The sequence below is a fragment of the Acomys russatus genome, chromosome 10 (assembly GCF_903995435.1).
Source record: "Acomys russatus chromosome 10, mAcoRus1.1, whole genome shotgun sequence".
In the NCBI taxonomy this organism is placed as follows: domain Eukaryota; kingdom Metazoa; phylum Chordata; class Mammalia; order Rodentia; family Muridae; genus Acomys; species Acomys russatus.
This window is the reverse complement of record NC_067146.1, coordinates 33,064,249-33,083,383: the sequence shown is the minus strand read 5'-3', so window position 1 is coordinate 33,083,383 and position 19,135 is coordinate 33,064,249.

The window sequence follows — 19,135 nt, the reverse complement described above, 5'->3', positions numbered from 1 at the left end:
TCAAAGCCTCTCTGAACCTTAGCATTGTTGAAAAGCAAGATTGGAAGTATCTGAATTTATTCCAGCTAACTCATAAGTGTGGCAAATCAAAATTCAACATCGATTAAAAGGAATTCAGAAACCCAGGCACTAATAATAGTAATAGGTGTATTAGTCTGTTGTTATATCTAAACATTTGAAGATGGGTTTTTATTTAAGTCATAGTTTTAAGGCTGCATGTCCATGTACAGGAAGTCCCCACTGGCCTGGTTTCTGACTGTGGCTCTCTTGTTATATTTCAACATGGTGATGGCATCATAGCAGGAATGTTGGCGAGAGGGACAAATCACAGGTCGGGGGGCATTTTTGTTCCTTTTATAAACTAGCTTGGGGTTCTGCCAGAACTATATTACTCCATTCTGAGGGCAACTCTTCAAATATCTTAGATGTCTTCCATTAGGTCCTGGCTTTAAAACTAACTCCACATGCGAACCAAACTTCTAGCAACTGAACCTTTGGGGAATACTTTGAACACATCTAAACCACAGCACCAGGTATGCAAAAAGGCAATAAAATATGGCTGAGAGTTAAGAGACTAGCAGCTAGTCGAAAGAGAATGGGAAACTGCAAAGAAGACAGAATTAGCGAACAAAGACTGTGGTGGGCAACTACTGCATTCCTCACATGTTCAAAGATGCAGAGGGATGCGTAAGTGCCTCGAGGAGTGAACGGCAAAGACTCGAATGGAACTCCTAGAGACAAAAGTCCATCTACAGCAAAGAGTGATATCTAAACCTCAATGAGCAGTTATAAGGCGCCAGGTGCTGGAGGGGGCATTTCATACACAGCCTCTCAATGAACTCACATGGCTTTCCTGCAAAGCTGCCTTCAGAGACAAAGAGACATGAAGGGAAGATGAATAATTGAGCAAAATAAAAGCCGGAATTTGGAACCAAGTATAGGCAGCATCCTACACTGCTTGGAATAAAATCCTCATCTGAGAATGCTTACTGGAGGATTTTTTTTTTTTTTAAACAGATCTCATAAAAAAATTGACAGTCAGTGCGAGTGTGTGCCCATGTTCACAAGGAAGAGTGGAGATGTGGATGTGTTGGAGATAAGGGAGGATATTTCTGAGATGGTTGTTGAGGTCTGAGACGAAGAATGATTGAACTTATTTATACCCTGCTGTTCTCCCAGAAAGCTGCGATGGAGATGAATTGTAGGGAAGTTGAAACTTAATAGTGAAAAGAAATGATGTGAGATTGTTCCTGCTGCTAAACTATTCGACAACTGCTACTTCAAGTGTGCAACCAGAAGGATGACATTAATTGGGCAAAGTTACTGATTGTCATGTGTCAGGCCCTGTGCGAGAACACACGTAGTAGCATATTTAATTCTTCCAGTGACTCTTGGAAGTAGTGCTTCCTCTCTGTAGAGTTGAGCCGAGGAAGGTCATGCCTGAAGCTACATGAACAACGATTCTACAAAACACTTCTTACATGGTACTCTCTTGGTGAACGAGTTTAATAATGTTTTCTCTCCCCGTAGATGTTTTAATACATTTGTTTTGATATTTCTCCAATCCATGAATTTTCAAGGAAATTGTTTAAATGAAACAGTCTTAACTATAATTATACGTGAAGAATAAAAAGCACATAGATTTTTTAAAAAATGTCTGAAATGTGAGGATAAAGGCCAGCCATGTAGTAATCATAGTTATTCTCAAGAGCGTCTTGATTTCTGTTGATGATAAGATGAAAATATTTCACCTTCGTAATTCCCAGAGCACATCATTATGTTAAAGACAGTTTTCCCAAGTAACCGACATACTCATTGTCCTCAAACAAAGACTCGTAGGCAACAAGAGCACCTTGAGATTTTCACGCCTTGCAAGTAAGAGGGAAAGTCCTCCAGTTGAGTGCCCATGTCTCTTCGTACACAGCAGGTATAAGGGAAGGAGGAAATCAAACAGGTCCATGCTGTGATAGCACACCCCTTTAAAAAAGTTGCCACCCACTCACATAGGGGAAACAAGGAGCCTTGTGCTGGGTGCCAATTGGATGAACGTGACTCATGGTAGGAGAAAACTGTGTGAGAAGCTCTCGTGCACGTTGAAGGAGTTGTCAAGTCAATTCTCTTTCAGTCAGCATCTATTGAATGTGACCTTGGGCATGTTTCCAGTTAGAGATGGAACTTCAAAGTTGCAGATGCCATCCCCACTGTCTAAGCCAGGTGCCTGTTAACAAATAAACACACGAGGCTATTGTGCCTCTTTAGTTCCAATGCCACACTGGGAAAAAAAAACCCAGTTATATGAATAGTCACTAGGCATAAAGTACAAAGGTGCATCAGATCTGGCCACTTGCTTTACTCACTTCTCAGCTACACGCACATGCACTGCTCTTGGGTCACACACCTCTGATTTCACAGGCTTGAAAAGGCTTCCTGAGAATGGAGGGCCACTACAGACCATATAGAGCTAAAAACAAAGGACAAACTACCATTGACTATCACCATCAAGGCATAAGGGCATTGTTTAAAAATAGAGAAGCAGTAAGGAAATAAACTACTTGCCTTAAAAGGTGTTTAAACTGAATAAACTTAACTTTGTGAAAGCAAACTTATTCCATTTTTTCCCTGTGCCATAGAAGCCTTGTTAGGCTGAGAGCCTTTTGCAAACAGGAATCTGAAAGCCACTTCCCAGCATACACTTTAGTGTCTGTGATAAACAGAGCCTTAATAATAGAGAGACAGTGGCCAGGACTGGACGGTACAGTGCTTTCAAAGGGGACTCAGAGCCTGCTGATCAGGCTTTGATCTCTTTGGTGAGTTATGTCATCAACAGCAGGTAGCTCCCATTGTTAGTTGAGCCCTCTTTGGGTCTGAAGACTTGCAACATGCTTCAATGCTTTGGTTTAATCGTAAACTGTCTTCTTTGTGATGTTAAAAAGATAAGTAAATATGCCTCATCAATGTAAATTCCAAATTATTAATTCTATATAGAGTTCACTTGCTGTGGTTATGCCCAATAAAAGAGACAATCTCTACCCCCAAGAAAATTGCATATATACACCCCTCTACAAATATCTTGCATTCATTCCTCAGGAACCCTGAGACCCATTAAACAGATACCAAAACAGAGGCATCTGCTTTAGCGTACGGAGAGCTTTGTAGTATAAATCATTACTGTCCCAAGGCATCCGTGCTTCTCTAAACTGTCTTTGGTTTCTGTGTGATATCCAGGAAGCCATTGGTTATTACCCTCTGGCAGTCCTCTCTCATATCTCCTAATCCATATTCCTAGACTGAAGGTTAGATATTCATCTTGGCTCATTTTTATTTCCAGCTCCTTGCCAGGTCCGGACTGCACTTGGCTGTGATCCTGACACTCCACCTAACTCTTGCCATATTTTCCTTACTCTCTTCTCCATCCGCTTGCCAAAAGTTTCTACTAAGGTCAAACAAAATGATGAAAAACAATGACCTTCTCTTAGTATGGAGTCCCAAAGGATCAAGATGTTGCCATCTGTTGACGTTCACAGATTTCTGCTGCCTAAAGACTATTGGCATCGTGCTTCTATCATGGGGCCAGACTTCTTGTATCTCATTGAAAGTTACAGTAACATTGTGGACATTCTAGGTTTAAGAAAGGGTCATGAAGTAGCTTATATGTCCTCTCTGGTCCTGACCTACTGCTCTCTCCATTCTGCCTTATGTCTAAACTGTCTCACCATGTTTGAAAGATCGAACAACACCTACAGTTGACATTAGGTCCTCCTATGTGCATGGAAAGAAATGGCTAAGGCAGGTGTCAAAATGTTTACTTGCTGGTCATTTGGTAATACTAATCTCCAGTCAGCAGGAATGCAACAGAAGCAACATTTGACGAGCTGTCTTCAACTCGCTGTTTTAAAACAGCTTTCTAATGTAGAGAGGTTTCATAAAAAGAATTTTTAAAAAGTTAACTGTTAGTTTGTAGTTGATAAACAAAGTCCTTAAGTTTAGTGATGGTTAACTATAGTCTCTCTTGTTAGAGAAGATTAAAAACCATCTAAATGTGGTAGGTATTGAGCACACCAATCTATTTTAATTTGAATTTATTAGATGTTTAGTAAGTACATAGAAAATCCTCAATAAATGTCAATTATTACCATTATCTTTATCATTACCATGTGTAACAAACACACTAAAAGCCTTACTTAATCCTCAGGAACCCTCTCTGAGGGAAGGAGTATTACCTTCAATTTAATGTTGGCCTAGAGAGGTTCGGCAATCTCCTCAGAGCCACTGGTAAGCCAGGCATGATGTTTAAAAAAAAAAAAAAAAAAGATCACCAATTCCAGGGCTATGCTCCATAAATCACTGGTCTCTATTGCATTGTTGCCATGCATTTACATGTTTTAAAACAAGGCTTTTGTTCACTGTCTATGTTCCAAAAGCCATGGTTTGGAACAACGGATAATACTACAGATCCTGGAATAAAACAGTCTGGGTTTGAACCCAGGGTCTGCCACGTAGAAGTCATATTACTTTGAGTACATGACTTTTAAGTTTTCTTGGCCCCAGTTTTCCACTTATAAAGTGGATCGTGATAGTTATCTCGTTGGCTGGTTATGAGAGTTAACTTGTGTAAGATATTTAGAGTATTGCCTGATATATGCTAGGTGCTCAAGAAGCACATGTTACTGTTACTTGAGTTGTCTCATCCTTATGTCCTCCACTCCTTTATTTTTCAAGGGAGGAGTACACTCCAGGCCAGCAGAAAGGTTCTCTAGTTGATGATTTCATGTTCAAATCCACTATTACACTATTGTCACTCAACACATACTTGAGTTCCTCCTATGTATAAGGCAAGTGCTCAGCCATGGCCATCTTGTTCTGGGGCAGGGGCCAAGTGAATGGAGACTAATTATATAACATCTGCACAAGAGGCATTCTTTACTCAGTGACTCATTCTGATGTAAGCCCCAAAATGGCTTCTATTGCTCACTTTCTTGAGTCCTTCCCTAGTTTAAGACCCAGCAAGAGACGCCTCTTACTGGTGGATTGGCAAGGTCTTCTAAGCCCAAGCATTGCCCCAATGCTGAAAAAAACAACACAAAAACAAAGCAAAACAAGCTTGCAATAGAATATCTGGACATTATTTCTCTTCTGTAAGCTTACAGTATGATATATGATAAGAAGGCCATTAAAATGGCTATTTTCAGATCACATATTAGAGACATACCTATTTAGTGAAATGGTAAACTCTTTTAACCCCAGTATAACCTCCGAGGACCAACCAAGCAACATTCTGCCTCTGTAGATAGTTACCACAATTCTTGAAGTGTGAGAAGTTAGAGCTCTATGTCCATTTGAACATAATAGCAGAATTGATGTTTAAAAACCCATCCTCTTTTCGGAAAGTTCTTCTTGTTGCTTGCCAGAATCACTGCTACCATTTTTTTTTCCTCAGTAGGCAAAGAGCTCTGGTTACTTCTTGCAAAGGAAAAAGGATTAGTCTATGGGAACATACCATGTCTGTTTCCATCTTGAAGCCTGAGTCTTACAGATTTTGTGACTCACTGAGACAGATCCATCCTTGAGATGGGCTAGCCAAAGCAAATAGCCATTGAAGTTTCTATTTCATCTTTTAGAAGCCGGGTGCACTGAAATAACAATGCTTCTTACACCCTTCTGAGACTTAGTTTTTAACATCAGAGAGATCATTACCGACCAGGGTCTTCATGATAACTTAGAAAATCCCAATGCCCATAGCTGTTCAATACGAAATGTGCTTACCTTAGAGTTCCCTTAAGGGAGCACTGCTGCTGTTCTGGCAGTGTGAATGTGATGCCAGCAGTTGCTAAGGTGTGCAAGGCCAGGCTTCATTAAAACTGTTTCTTTAGCAACCAGAGTAAGAAGGTCAAGAGATCAGTTACAAGTACAGCCCAGACAGTGTGGGTACTATCCACCCAGACACGGTGGTGCTGTCCAAGTGTCAGATTCATAGCAGTCCTGCAGTACCCACAACTGCTCACTTCCTGTTGGGTTTTCTGTGGAACCCATAGTACATGCTCTCAGTTTTCCTCATTTTCCCCTTACAACAGGAGTTTTTCAAAGCTTTGGGGCAAGGGAATTCCTTTTATGGCTTTGTTGGAGCTATGTACGTTGTCCTCAGAAAAGCACACATACAAAGACTGAGTACAACTTTTGGGGAATTTGAAGATTTTTTTTTTTCAAGTCCATGTTACCATTATCCAGAATCCAAACATCACAAGTATGGTGTTGGGATAGGTATAGGTATAAATCCGGGGCTTTATTTAAATGGCTGTCACGTCACAAGCTTTTCTAAACTGACTCGTTTTCTTCTCGAATCTGCAGATTCCCTTGGTGTCTGGGCTCCATCCTTCTCTCTCTCTCTCTCTCTCTCTCTCTCTCTCTCTCTCTCTCTCTCTCTCTCTCTCAGAACCTTTAAGCCATGTATGAAAGCAGAATGGTCTATCAGCTCCCCATGCAATGCACTTGAGAAGTGAGTCAGCAGGCATCCATCAGCTCCTCAGCTCCAGGCCAGCCTTATTTTATTTATGCCAAAATTCAAATGTTGAAGGATATTGTCCAACTTGACAATTTATTATGATAATGGATCTTACTTGTGAAGTTCACCTAAAACACTGGCTGTAGCTAGTGATACTATTGAGAACTCATCTTTAGCAATCCACCGGATCAAGTAGCACCTACCCAAACTGCAAAGAGAAGGTTATCAATGTATTAGGAGCTCTTACATATTATTGGAAAAACTGTAACTTGGTCCAAATATTGAAAAAAGATAGCAAAATATATTGACTATAGCTAGCATATTTAAGAAAGACATTTATTAAATAAATCAGTGATTTTTTTTTTTTTTTCTGATTGGAAAGGTAGAAACAAAATCTTCTTACTCAGGATTTTTAAATAATTTAGCAAGCTGGGCATGGTGGTGCACTCCTGTAATCCCAGCATGCTGGGAGGCAGAGGCAGATACATCTCTGTGAGTTCGAGGCCAGCCAAGTCTACAAAGTGAGTCCGGGACAGCCACGGCTACACACAGAAACCCTGTCTCGAAAACCAAAACCCAACAAAAGAAGTACATAACAGTGCTGCACACTGATGGAGGATGTACACACTGTTAAAGGGTAAGGCATAAACAGAAGGATCTACATTTTTTTCAGAAGTCTGCTTCCCTCTTAGGAAGAGGAAGACTGGGTAGTGGCAAGGACTACCCAGTGATACCTTTTTGTGCTTTCTTAAAGGGAAAATGCTAGAAAAGACAAAACAAAAGACAAAAAAGAACTGCCTGAGCACACGGATCATGAGAAGCCACTTAACTTACCATATTTGCCACGTGGCAAAGTGGTCTGTAATTTTATGTTTCAGTCTACCTGCCCCATTTTTTTTTAAAAGTAGAGATTATATATATTCTCAAGAAAGTGTGCAGACGTGTATGTTTACACAGTTGAGATTACTAAACTGCCCAATGTTTCAAAACTGTTGGATCTCACATTTATTATCAAAAGTGCACCGTGTTTTGCAGCAGTATTCAGGTCAAGAAAACATAGCTCTTTATTTTTGCCAATAGCATTTTATTGGGGCAAAAATTACTGAGTGCTAACTGTACCCTTAGTCACTCCATGTATAACTATTGGAACTTGAAAGGAACCAAAAACACACTTCCAAACAACACATTCTGGTCAAAGTATCTGTTCCCCAGCTTCCTTCTCCCTGCTTGTTTGCCAACATGACCTAGGAAAACATCAAGCTCTGTCCAGACACCGCGACTGTTCTTAGCCCTTTTATAGGCCAACGCTGGGCCTCTTTAGTGACCCGCTCTTAAAGGTGAGGGATGGTGCTCCTGACAATTCTAGTTGTAGATTTTCCTTCTCCATCCCTTATGATGCTGTAATTCCTAGTTGTTTAGAGCCAAAAGACCATTGCAGTGCCCTGCACTTTCTTTGCCATGCAGACTGCAGAGCTATTTAATTTTCAAGGAAACTTCCAGATCATGACAATGCTGCTGTCTAACCCCCTCTCAGTGGGATCGGATAACTTTGAGCAGTGGTCAGTTTCACTGAACTTCATCCTGCAGACACAGGGACCTCCTCAGTCTTCTTGTTTGTTCCTTTGTTTGCTTTTGTGCTCTGCAGCAAGTTTACCTTGCATATCACAAAGGAATGTTTTTGTTTGGTAAGATTTTATATTCATAGGCCTAGAGGGATGGCTCAGCAGTTAAGAGCCCTGGCTGCTCTTCCAAAGGCCTGGACTTCCCAGTACCAACAAGGCAGCTTATAAACTGTCTGTAACTCCAGTTCAAGGGGATCAGAAACCCTCACACAGACACACATGTATAAACACCAACATGCATAAAATTAAAAACATTAAAAAAAAGATTTTATGTGTAACTTAAGCTGGTGACACTACTAAAAAGAAGACAGGAAAGAAGTGGAGTGAGACCTTGTACTCAGAAATTAAGTGAAATAAAAGAAGATGGAAAAAGAAACAAAATTAACAAGAAGAAATTTGTGAAAACGGAAGCATAATAACTAAAGGGGAGGTCAACATTTATTCTGTGCATGTTGAAAAATGGGAAGATAAGGAAAAATAAAATAAAAAAAAAAAAAGAAGGAAAAGGAGGACTGAACATAGTGGCTGAACATAGTGATGGACTTTTAGTGGCAGGAGGAAGCAGTTTAGGGTCAAGAAGAACAATGTAATTACAAAATACTACATTTGTGAGTACATGGCCTAAGTGATAAAGCCAGGACCAAAATCCAGATTTTTTGATTTCTGGCCCAGGGCCTTGTGTATTAAGTCATGTTGCCTCTGCTGCGAGATAATCATCTTGCATCTGGAACATAAATACAGCCAATTCAAATATGCATCTTGGTCTGGTCATGTGGTTAGCAAGCCGTGCTGTTATCACTGTCAGGGAGACTGCATCCCATTAACACAATGTTCAGATTTTGGCTGCAGATCTGGTGGCAGATTTAATGTGGATAAATATGTTATCGAATGTGATCAAAGAAAATCCTCCCCATTCAAAAATCCCACAAGGTGAATGGGGAGCTCCCAGGTAGGGCTACTATATAGAATTTTCAGGGAGCTAAAGGGAATTCTGGGAATTTTTATTTTCTGTGAAGATGTGTTTAGCCTTTGAAAGTGTAAATCAAATGGGATTTCTTTTAAGTGTCACGGTTTTAGTAGGAACTCATTTTTAAATGAAATGCTAATCCTTACTAAAAGAGATTAGAATCTTTATTATCATATATGTCAAAGTGAAATTTCTACAATGTCCCTTTACATTGCTCGGATTTCCTTTTCACAGTATGAGTGTGAAGTGCTATAGAGACTAGAGAATTGATGACCAGAATCCCATTTATCTTAAGTTTGGTGAGTGACCAACATAATACAAGTTTTGACCAAAGCTTATGCCTCCTCTTCCGAGGTACTTTATGTTCATAGTGCTCAACTGTTGTAGAAACCTAAATGACTTCTTCTATGCCTGTGTTCACAGCTGCATCACAATAGTCAGATAGTGAAGACAGCCCGTGACACCATAGAAAGGTAAATAGAGAAAGAGAATGTGCCACACAGTTCAGTGTTGCTCAGCTTCACAAAGGAGGGAAATTCTGATGCAACACGGAAGGCATGGCTGCATGAATCAAGGCAGATGGAAAGATGACAAACACTATGTGTCTTATTGCATCCATTCATATGGGAGGATTCCACTCATACGAAATGTCTAGGGTAGGTAAATGCATGAGGCAGAAAGTAGGATGGTGGCTGTGGGCTGGGGAAGTGGGGAGTTAATGTCTAATTTGTACAGAGTTTTCATTGGGTGATAGTTGCACAGAGATGTGAAAATACATAAACCTACCATGCAATAACTCAAGACAGCACAGTGTTTTATGTTATCTATAGATATCACAATGAAAAAAAAAAAACCCAAACTGCTGTGCTGGAATATCAGGTCAGGAGGAATATATGGTGTTTATCTGAGGAACAGTAAACACACCTACTCAGAGCAAACTGCAGTGACGCAGTGCAAACTGCAAGAGGAAACATGGCTAGAAAGTTAGTTTGGCCATATTGTAGAGAATGCCACATTGAAGGTTTGTGGGTCACACACAGAATTTGTAGAAGGGCGAGGCATTACAACCAGGTCTTTATACCTAGGAAAAACCTAGAAGGTTTTGAGATTAGCGGAAGGAGGAGAGCAACGTGTTAAGAGATCATTTCTCTTTTTCATTGTGTTTTCTCTATAGGTATCACAATCTGTTCCCTGACATGAAAGCCACGCATTATATAAACCAAACTTGATTTCATAAAAATTCCTATAAGATAGGTATTCTCAAAAATTTTAAATGCATGTAGGTCACCCAGTGAGCTTGCTAAATTCCAGATTTTGATTCAGCGTGGCCCTCAATTCTGCATTTCTGAAGCTCTAAGACACCACTGAGACTCCTAGAAGGACAGTTTTAATAGTCACATCCTAAAGTCCCAAATTCTCAGCAACCATTTATTTCATCGACATAACTCACTACAAACTGTTGAAAAGCCAAAAATGTTGGAGACTGAGCTCCTGGGGTATGCAATTATTCCTACTGTACTCACAACCAAATTCTTGCCTCCCAGTCCAGGATGAGCCTTATTTAGGGTTCTGTGTTAAAACAAAAAGCGAACTTGGCTTTATTGGAATGGATGAGAGCCTGAAGATCTTGGTGGGAGGGGCTACCGCACAGAATCAACCCTTTGATATGAAGTTACATAAACATGTATGTAGCATGGCACACTTAGGCTAAGCGAGACACACCTGATGTATGGTACGATTGATCTGAGCTCTATAACAATTATCAAAAAGCCAAATTAGCTAGCACACATGAAGTTAATGAGCCTCTCCCACCTGCTGACTCCACCTTAGGCTGCAGGTAGCCTGTGAGCAGGCCTGGATCAATTAGTCAATGTAATTGAAGCCAAAATGTAATTAATTATATAATTTGGGGCTGTTTGAGCTTAATTTCGCTAAATCACATTATGAAACAGGGGCATTATGAGGGATTAGTGAGAAAAGAGAAGCAGGCTCGAGAGAAGCGTCCAAGGGAGCTCGAATGTGTGCACCATTTCTTGACCTGCTTCTGTTCGGGAGTGAGCAGATAGCTTCAGCTCCCCATCGTTGTCGATAAAAATCTACATGCCCTGCTCACTCGGGGAACTGGGATGTAGGAGAAATGCACAAAAGGCCTGAAAAAGGGAAGAGAAAGGGCAGGTAAGCCGGAAAGGGTGCTCACATTTCAGTATTTGATAAATAAGGAGCCCAAACCAGAAATATAGTGACTAAGGAAAGAAGCCTAAGAATGAAATTATAACCCCATTTCCTTCACTACTATCTGATTAGCACTGTTGACTGAAATCACAACTTCCAAATGTCAATTAATATGGCCATCTTTGGAAACAGATGAATTTTTCGTAGGTGATGAAGTAAAGATGAAATCATTAGGATGAACTCCAAGTCAACATGACTTTATTCTTTTTTTTTTTTAATGACTTTATTCTTACACAAGTGAAAAAATTCAGACATGAAGGAGAAAGATGACACCAGGAAGCCAGGTAAGGATCACAAACCCAATGATAATCCCCGAGTGCCTCAAAGCTAGGAGAAATAATCGCCATTGGCAAATAAGTAAACGTGGTAAGTGTGGTGCAACCTTCAATTACTAATGTAGTTCTGCAAATAGTATGGCTCACTGGGAAGATAATGCTCTATTAACCAACACCAATATTCTGATCAGCCTGATACATCAAGTCTTGTACCAACTCTCCTACCCACATGTGTTCCAATAGCAGCCACTTTATTCTGTAGGATAAAAGTTCAAGTTATATATGCAGTGGCCTACATGGGTCATTATGTGGTCCTATGCTTCATCTGTCTCCACCATATTTTATTCTGAATAGACTATGTTTTCTTTAATATACACAGTAATAGTTACTGACCTTCATATGATATTCCATGTAACACACCTGTGCTGGCCATTGTTATGACAGGAAGTGGTTGAACAACAAGTTCCTATATCTGAGATACATGACCTTGGGCCTTTGCATCCTATAAATGTTCCTTTTAGTTCTAAAGATGCTGTGATCAGTTGGAATGGTGGATAATATATAGGAAAATATTTACAACTAGTGGCAAATCAGGGAATTGGAATTATATTATATGAAAAAAAAAAAAGCACTTGTGATTGGTGAAGACAAGAAAATGAACAATCTGGAAGCCTAGAGAGGGACATGAGAATCATGGATGAGGAAAACCTTAGTGACTGAAGGAAGTATTTTTGAGTGGTTACTGCTTGAAGCATTTGGGATATGTTATCCAGCAATAACAACCTGACTCTGTGCCTCTTAGAACTTAATTCAAGAAAGAAGAGACAGGCAACGAAGAGTAGACAAACCAAATGAGTAAGTTACGTGGTATTTTAGGTAGTTCATGTTATAGGCTAAGGAAGTGTAGAGCAATGTAATGGGGTCCAGAAATGCAGTGAAGGTTGGTAGGTTGAGAGTGTTAAATAGACTAGGGATGGGAATGAGGGCTCATTGAAAGATGAGGTTGGGGTGAATACTCAAAGGAAGTGGGGGAATGAGCTACCTGGATATTTTAGGCAGAGAGCTATCATACAAGGCCCTTCTTACATCTTATATTGTTATTAATATTCCAATATTCAAAATAAAAAACAGAAATCTGTCCTGAAAATATCCCCAAAGCCTTTGTCTTCTGGCTAAAACCAAGAGGAGTATAGAGCCATATGTTGTAAACAGTTCTTCCCAGAGTTGTAGGTCATGGGCAGACTAAAAAGAGCAAGCTTGTTTTCTTGATAGTGGCTACCAAAATGGACTGTCTTTTAGTCATGTGCTTGCAAGGAAAGGGGTCAAGTGGGTAGAAGAAATCTTTCGATGGGCTTTGTCATCCTCGGCTTGGCTTCTATCTGATGCAAACTGAAACCCATTCCTTTTCCGACTGTGCTGGTAAAAAGATCCTGTTAGGGAAGATTTTTATGCATCCCAAGGCATGCAACTTTAGGTAGCCAGTAGGAAAATGTTATAAGGATATCATTGGAGGACACCACAGCTGAAAGAGAGGTCAAAAGATGATAAGGGTCACTCACCATTGCATATTCTTTTGTGGAACCGGGTGGAATGCCAAACACCCTAGATCAATTTCACTGTGTGTGTGTGTGTGTGTGTGTGTGTGTGTGTGTGTGTATGTGTGTGTGTGTGTGTGTGTGTGTGTGTGTGTGTGACTTCTGATGGGACATAGAGTCAGCTGGGGGCTCAGTTTCTTCACCTGTAGCATTGGGAATGACCACCTGCCTGACCTAGTTCATAGAACTACTGTGGTAAACCAATGGACCAGGAGCAGAACTGGCTCTGTCATAATCAAATGCTGTGCAAACAGGAGGGGTTACTCTCAAGGTTTTTCTCCTCATCAAACACCTGACCTAACACTTGACTTCTTTTAGGGTGCACCTGGAGATAATCTCCATGGTCAAGCCCGGAGACATCTCAGCCATGTGGTTTACTATCCCACCCCCTTACCCCTAACTTCCCACCCCCTTACACCCCAAAAGGCTGAACCGGCCAAAAGGAAGAAGGTTCAGAAGAAAATCTAGTCTGCTGGTAAGGCTTAGGAAAGAACGAAGAAGAAAATCCACACTCTAATTTTGATTTTGGACAGAAGTAAAGAGGGCGCCTTGTCTACATTTGTGGGAAATCTTTCAGTGCGAGCTCCCCGTTTTTCTTTGTGGCTCAGAAGAAGGCAGGGATCTGGATTCAGGCCTCACCCGTACCCCAACTCTCCCTTTCCGGCTTCTTGTCAGACCTGAATTTGGCCAGCAGATCTAGGGTGTGGGCTTGCTTCTCACCCCTGCTGATTTTCTTGGGAGTCCCCTAATTCTCCAGGTTAGTCCTGACCAGGCAATTCTGAAGCTGGCATCTCAGTCACACAAGGTTTTGTTGTTGTTGTTTTTGTTTTGTTTGCTTGCTGTAAAACCTCACAAGGCAAAGGGAGAGGCATGTTCCTTGGCTTAAAATTTTAAGCTACTTCGAGTCCCATATTCAGAAAGAGTGGCTGTGATTTTCCTCCCGGGAGTCTGATGTCAAAACAGGAGGCCCTATCGTCTCCTGCTGACTACCCGATCTTCAGCCTCAGTAAAACCTCTCAGAAAACTCTCCTTCTAGCTTCTATCAGCTTAAACCTGGCACCAGCATGTGGTGTGTAAAAGGACGGACGGAGCCTGTTAGCCAATACCTCTGGCATATCATGTTAAGATGAAAAAACGCAAGTTCGCTATTTAAAGGGGAACTGTCAGTCCAAGGTCGTCGTTCCCCAGCCGACCATGGGATGAGCCACACCACAAATGCCCGTTCTGGGTGTGGGACAAGCATCTGGTTAGTGTCTCCATTTGAGAGAAGCAAAGCACAGCATTTCCTCCGAAGAGTAGATCCATCATGCAGGAGCAATTCATCCTCTGCAAAAAACGATCTCGAGTTCAGGACTAATAAGACCACAGCTGCCTCTTTATGGTTGAGCCCCCGCCCCCCCCCCCCCCCAACTCCGCACCACATTCTAGGTCAGATCACAACTGCGTAATGGGCCTCAAACTTGGCAGTTTCGGGTTCTCCTGTCTTTTTCTTGCCCAACCCACACGGAATTACACGCTGACCGAAAGCTCCCCCAGAGTCACATGGAAAGAAGATTTGGCTTCCCGTGGCCAAATGCGCAGCCCCAAATGGAGGCCTATCTGGGCAGGCTAACTTTTTCCATTTCACTGCTATGCTTTTCCCAGAATGCTGTGCAGGATTCAGGCTGCACGTCTCCACTGATAGTCCAGAAACAGAGATAGGAGAGTTTCGAGAACTACATCCAGATGGCCCTTGGACGATAGAGTTACCCAAAGTTCAAGAACGAAATGAGACTCAAATGTTTACATCACCAACTTGAACTGTACAGAGCACAGAGGGAAAATAGATCTTAGGGCCAGAGGAGCAAATAAATAAATAAAACGTGGTCTTTGTTTCCCCTCTTTTCAAAATCAATTTCACCAAATTGTTAATTATCCCTGAGAGGATGTGAAGGGCTCTAAGGAGGAAGTGGGTGTTAGCATTTCGGATATCCTGGCTTGTGTCATGTGCAGTGTCTGGGACATCCAAGATGACACAGGCTGACATGTTGCCCTAGGCACATGCTCTCCAGTTCCATTATATTTGTGTAACTGATCCACTCCTGGCACATAAATCCCTGAGCTCTGGGCGCTGAGAGATTAAAACATCAGTCACGGTGCTCGCTTTCTCCCGTGTGGCTTTCTGGATCCCAGGTTTTCAGTTTGCTCTGACCAGCCAGTGCTTCCATCACCTAGGAGGCTCTGGTCTAAGGACCAGGTTCTTGGACTTTGCTGATCACGCTCCCTTTCCCTGTTAGTGTTCTTATTAGAACTCTGTTTTGAGTCGGGTGGTGGTGGCACGTGCCTTTAATGCCAGCACGCGGGAGGCAGAAGCAGGTGGATCGCTGTGAGTTCGAGGCCAGCCTGCGCTACAAAGCGAGTCCAGGACAGCCAAGGCTACACAGAGAAACCCTGTCTTGAAAAAACAAAAACAAAAACAAAAACCCTGCATTTTGAGTCTGTTCCCAGGACTGTACATGTGGGCAGGGCTGAGCACAGTGCCTTATGCAAAATCAACAGGTGACTGATGTTGAAATGTTCAGTAGCTTTGTCTCATCTCTATTACGAGCCCACTAGTCTTCTGTGCAATGATGGAGTGGCTCAGCTTTCTGACATTGCTCCAAAGATGCTTTCATTGAAACTTTTGACTAAAAAGTGAACAAGAAGATGAGGAGTGTTGAGCTATGTAGTGCTTTACTGACTTGTCTTCAGAATGTCTTTATACTCAGGTCTTTACTCACGTGGATCTGGTCTTTGTACTTCTGCTTACAAGAATATTAACCTTAATTTGACATAAGTTTCTTGAAATTTGCAAACTAGAAGAAAGGAAGAAAGCATTGTTCCAACCATCAAGGACCTTTCTGTGGGATGGAGATATGGAAGAGAAGGGAGCTGGAGTAGGTTAAGGACTACAAAACACTATGGTCAAAAGCACACAGAATCTCACCAAAAATGTTACAACGCCTCACGGGTTAACGAGGAAAAGAATCTGTTTGTCTGAGGAAGTCCAAGGCTGCTTCATAAAGCACCACGTCCCTTCTTTCCCCCAAAGCATTATGACTGGCATGTGCCGTCCTTCCTCCATGGCTAATCTTGGAGCTCTAGCCACCAAGCTCAGTTTTTCCTCTTTCTGATCATGGTCATCTTCCACCTCCTGGCCAGTGGCTGTCCTCTTCATCTCTGCTCCCAGCCCTCATTCTCAAAAAGTTGGTCATGGTATTAAGATTCTATTAGCTTCCTTCTCAGTGTCAGCTCCAAACCCATCATCTGCTCACTGATGGAGTCAGATCTCAGGCTTCTTCCCCACTTGAAGCGCTTCCACATACTGGATCTTGTGAGCTACGCCTGTGACCGCAGGCTTTGAGGCTGAGGGGGGAGGATGGGGAGCCCTGTAGGCTCAAGGCCATTCTATCACAGTGAGGCCTTGTCCCAGAAATTCTCTTTCAGCCCTTGGCATTTTTCTATTTACTGATCTTCTATTTATCTTCTTCACTTTAGTAGAGAGCTGTTCTTTGTCTCACTGTGGTTTTCATTCTGTACCTTGCCCTTTACCATTTTCTGCTACATCTTGTGCCCTTTATCTTTAATAATGTTCTTCCCTAGTGGGGGAAAAGATCTCGCTTCCAAATTTATTGAGCTAAAGACTGAGCCTGTTCAATAATAGAGTTTCCTGTGATGCCAATGGTCTCTGTCTCTGGTGTGAGATATGTTATTCACCAGGTTGGCACAGAAACTAAAGGCTTAAGATATAGCTGCTGAGACAGAGGTACTATAATTTATCTTAAAGGAATTTTACTTGATTAAAGCTAAGTAGCAACATGTATGTAATGGCTGCTCTAATGGATACTGTTCATATACACTAGGCTTTCCAATAGGAATATGACAGTGTTATAGATAATTTCAAGTTCTCTAGAAGACACATTAACAAGTAAAAATAAATTATTTCTATGCAGTTAGTAACATTGTTTTTATATAATTAATACATTTAGGCAAATATATTAAAATTATTTCAACATGTAGTGTGTGTGTGTGTGTGTGTGTGTGTGTGTGTGTGTTGTCTGATGTTGAGGGTAGAACCCAGGATTGTGAGCACACAAAGATGCATTTATCACTGAACTCCAACCATTCAGGCTGGCTTTGAACTACTTCGTAGTCCAGGCAGCCTTGAACTTGAAATCTTCCTGATTCAATCAGCCTTGTAAGGAACTGGGATCATGGACCTTGCACCAACTGTCCTGACATATATGAGAATTCCTGATGAGCTATCCAATTCTATTTTACACTAAAGTTTTTTTGTTTGGGTTTTGAGACAAACTTTGTGTAGACTTAACTGCCCTCAAATGAAAATGAAGTCCTCATGCCTCAGTCTATTGAGTGCTGAGATTCCAGGTATAATCACCATGCTGGACCCATGCTAAAATTGTAATAACTGTCACGTAGATTTTCATAGGAAATATTTGATCTGTATTGTTTGTATAAAATGTATAATTGAAACCACATGTTTTCCCACATTCCTAAAAGTTTTCTCCTAGCTAGAGTATCAGTTTTCTATTTTAATTTCAATTAATTAATTAAAATTAAGGTTTAAAGTGTATGTTCATAAATTTGAAATGGCTGCATTTCAAGTGCTCAGAAGCCTGCTTTTTTTTTTTTTTTTTTTTTGACTGTATAGGAAACACACCCCTCATGTGCAATCACTGATAAGCTCAAGAAGTTTGTTTAATTTATTACCTAGCTCCTTGTGAGGAAAGTGAGCCATGGGACCTGGGGAACTGGCCTGGAGCAAGAATGAGGCTGAGAAGTATCCAAACCCTGGAAATCTCATCTGGAGACCAGCAGGAGTAAAGATTGTGGATTGCTCCCTTCCTGTTCTGGGCACCCCTTCCCCCCTCCACCCACCTCATGCCACCCTTGAGGTTGTCACACAGCCTGGTGGCTAGGTATCAGGTTAAAATGTCCTATTTCCTTATAAGGACATGTCCAGCTAGCACCTGGAATTCCTCTCCATGCAAATGAAGCATTCCGGGCACCTCAGCCCCAGCCAGCAATGTACACTCACCCCCCAAAAACCTCCACCCACTTCTCCAAGGTTTATATGGCCTCTGAATGAAAAGGAGCGATTTCACTGAAAACCATCTTGGAGAAGCTTGCCTCTCCCCTCCCTGCCGCCTACTCCACCCCCACTGAATTGAGATTCTGCTAGCCCACTCACCTGGCTGTCTAAGCTTTATTCCTTCAAGTCCAGCATCTGTGTACAACAGGCTCTGGATGCCCAGAGGGAAGAAGCGGACCCCAGGCCCTGGACCAACGACGGCTTGTTATTCTTTTTAATCTCTCCTTGTCCTGGTTCTACTTTTTCAGTGTGGCCATGCTAGCTTCCTTTGAGAACTTGCTAGAAAAGTAACTCTCTGGCCCCGGTCCATGTCTACCAAGTCAGGTATCCTGATTTAATTAATTACTGGATACGATCTTGGTGCCTGCTACAATTTGAGTCTCACAGGCCTTTAGAAAAGTGCACTTGAGAGATGAACACCAGTAAGAGTGGTTCCTCCTGGGCAGGATGAGGGCACAACACTTTTTCCCAATGGGAATCTGGGATTCCCAGAATCCTGGCGATGATTCTTGATGTCAGGCCCCAGAGAAACCCTAGACAAGGCTGACTCAGCACCTGTGGCTCCCCCTTCCCTCTCCCTCCCCCAGCACTTCTCACTCCTCCCCTTCCTATCCTGGACTTCACTCCCTTCCCTCAGCTTTTTGTTCCTATATACCTGCCATTTCAGCTGTGTGCTCCCTTGGTTGGCTTGCCCTCTTTCCTCCTCCTTCTCCCATCTCTTCCTCTCTCACTGCCTCCCCAACCCCATCTCTCCTCTCAGGGTCTGGATCAGTCTGGACTCTTCCAGATGCCTCTGGCTGTTCTCTCCCTCATC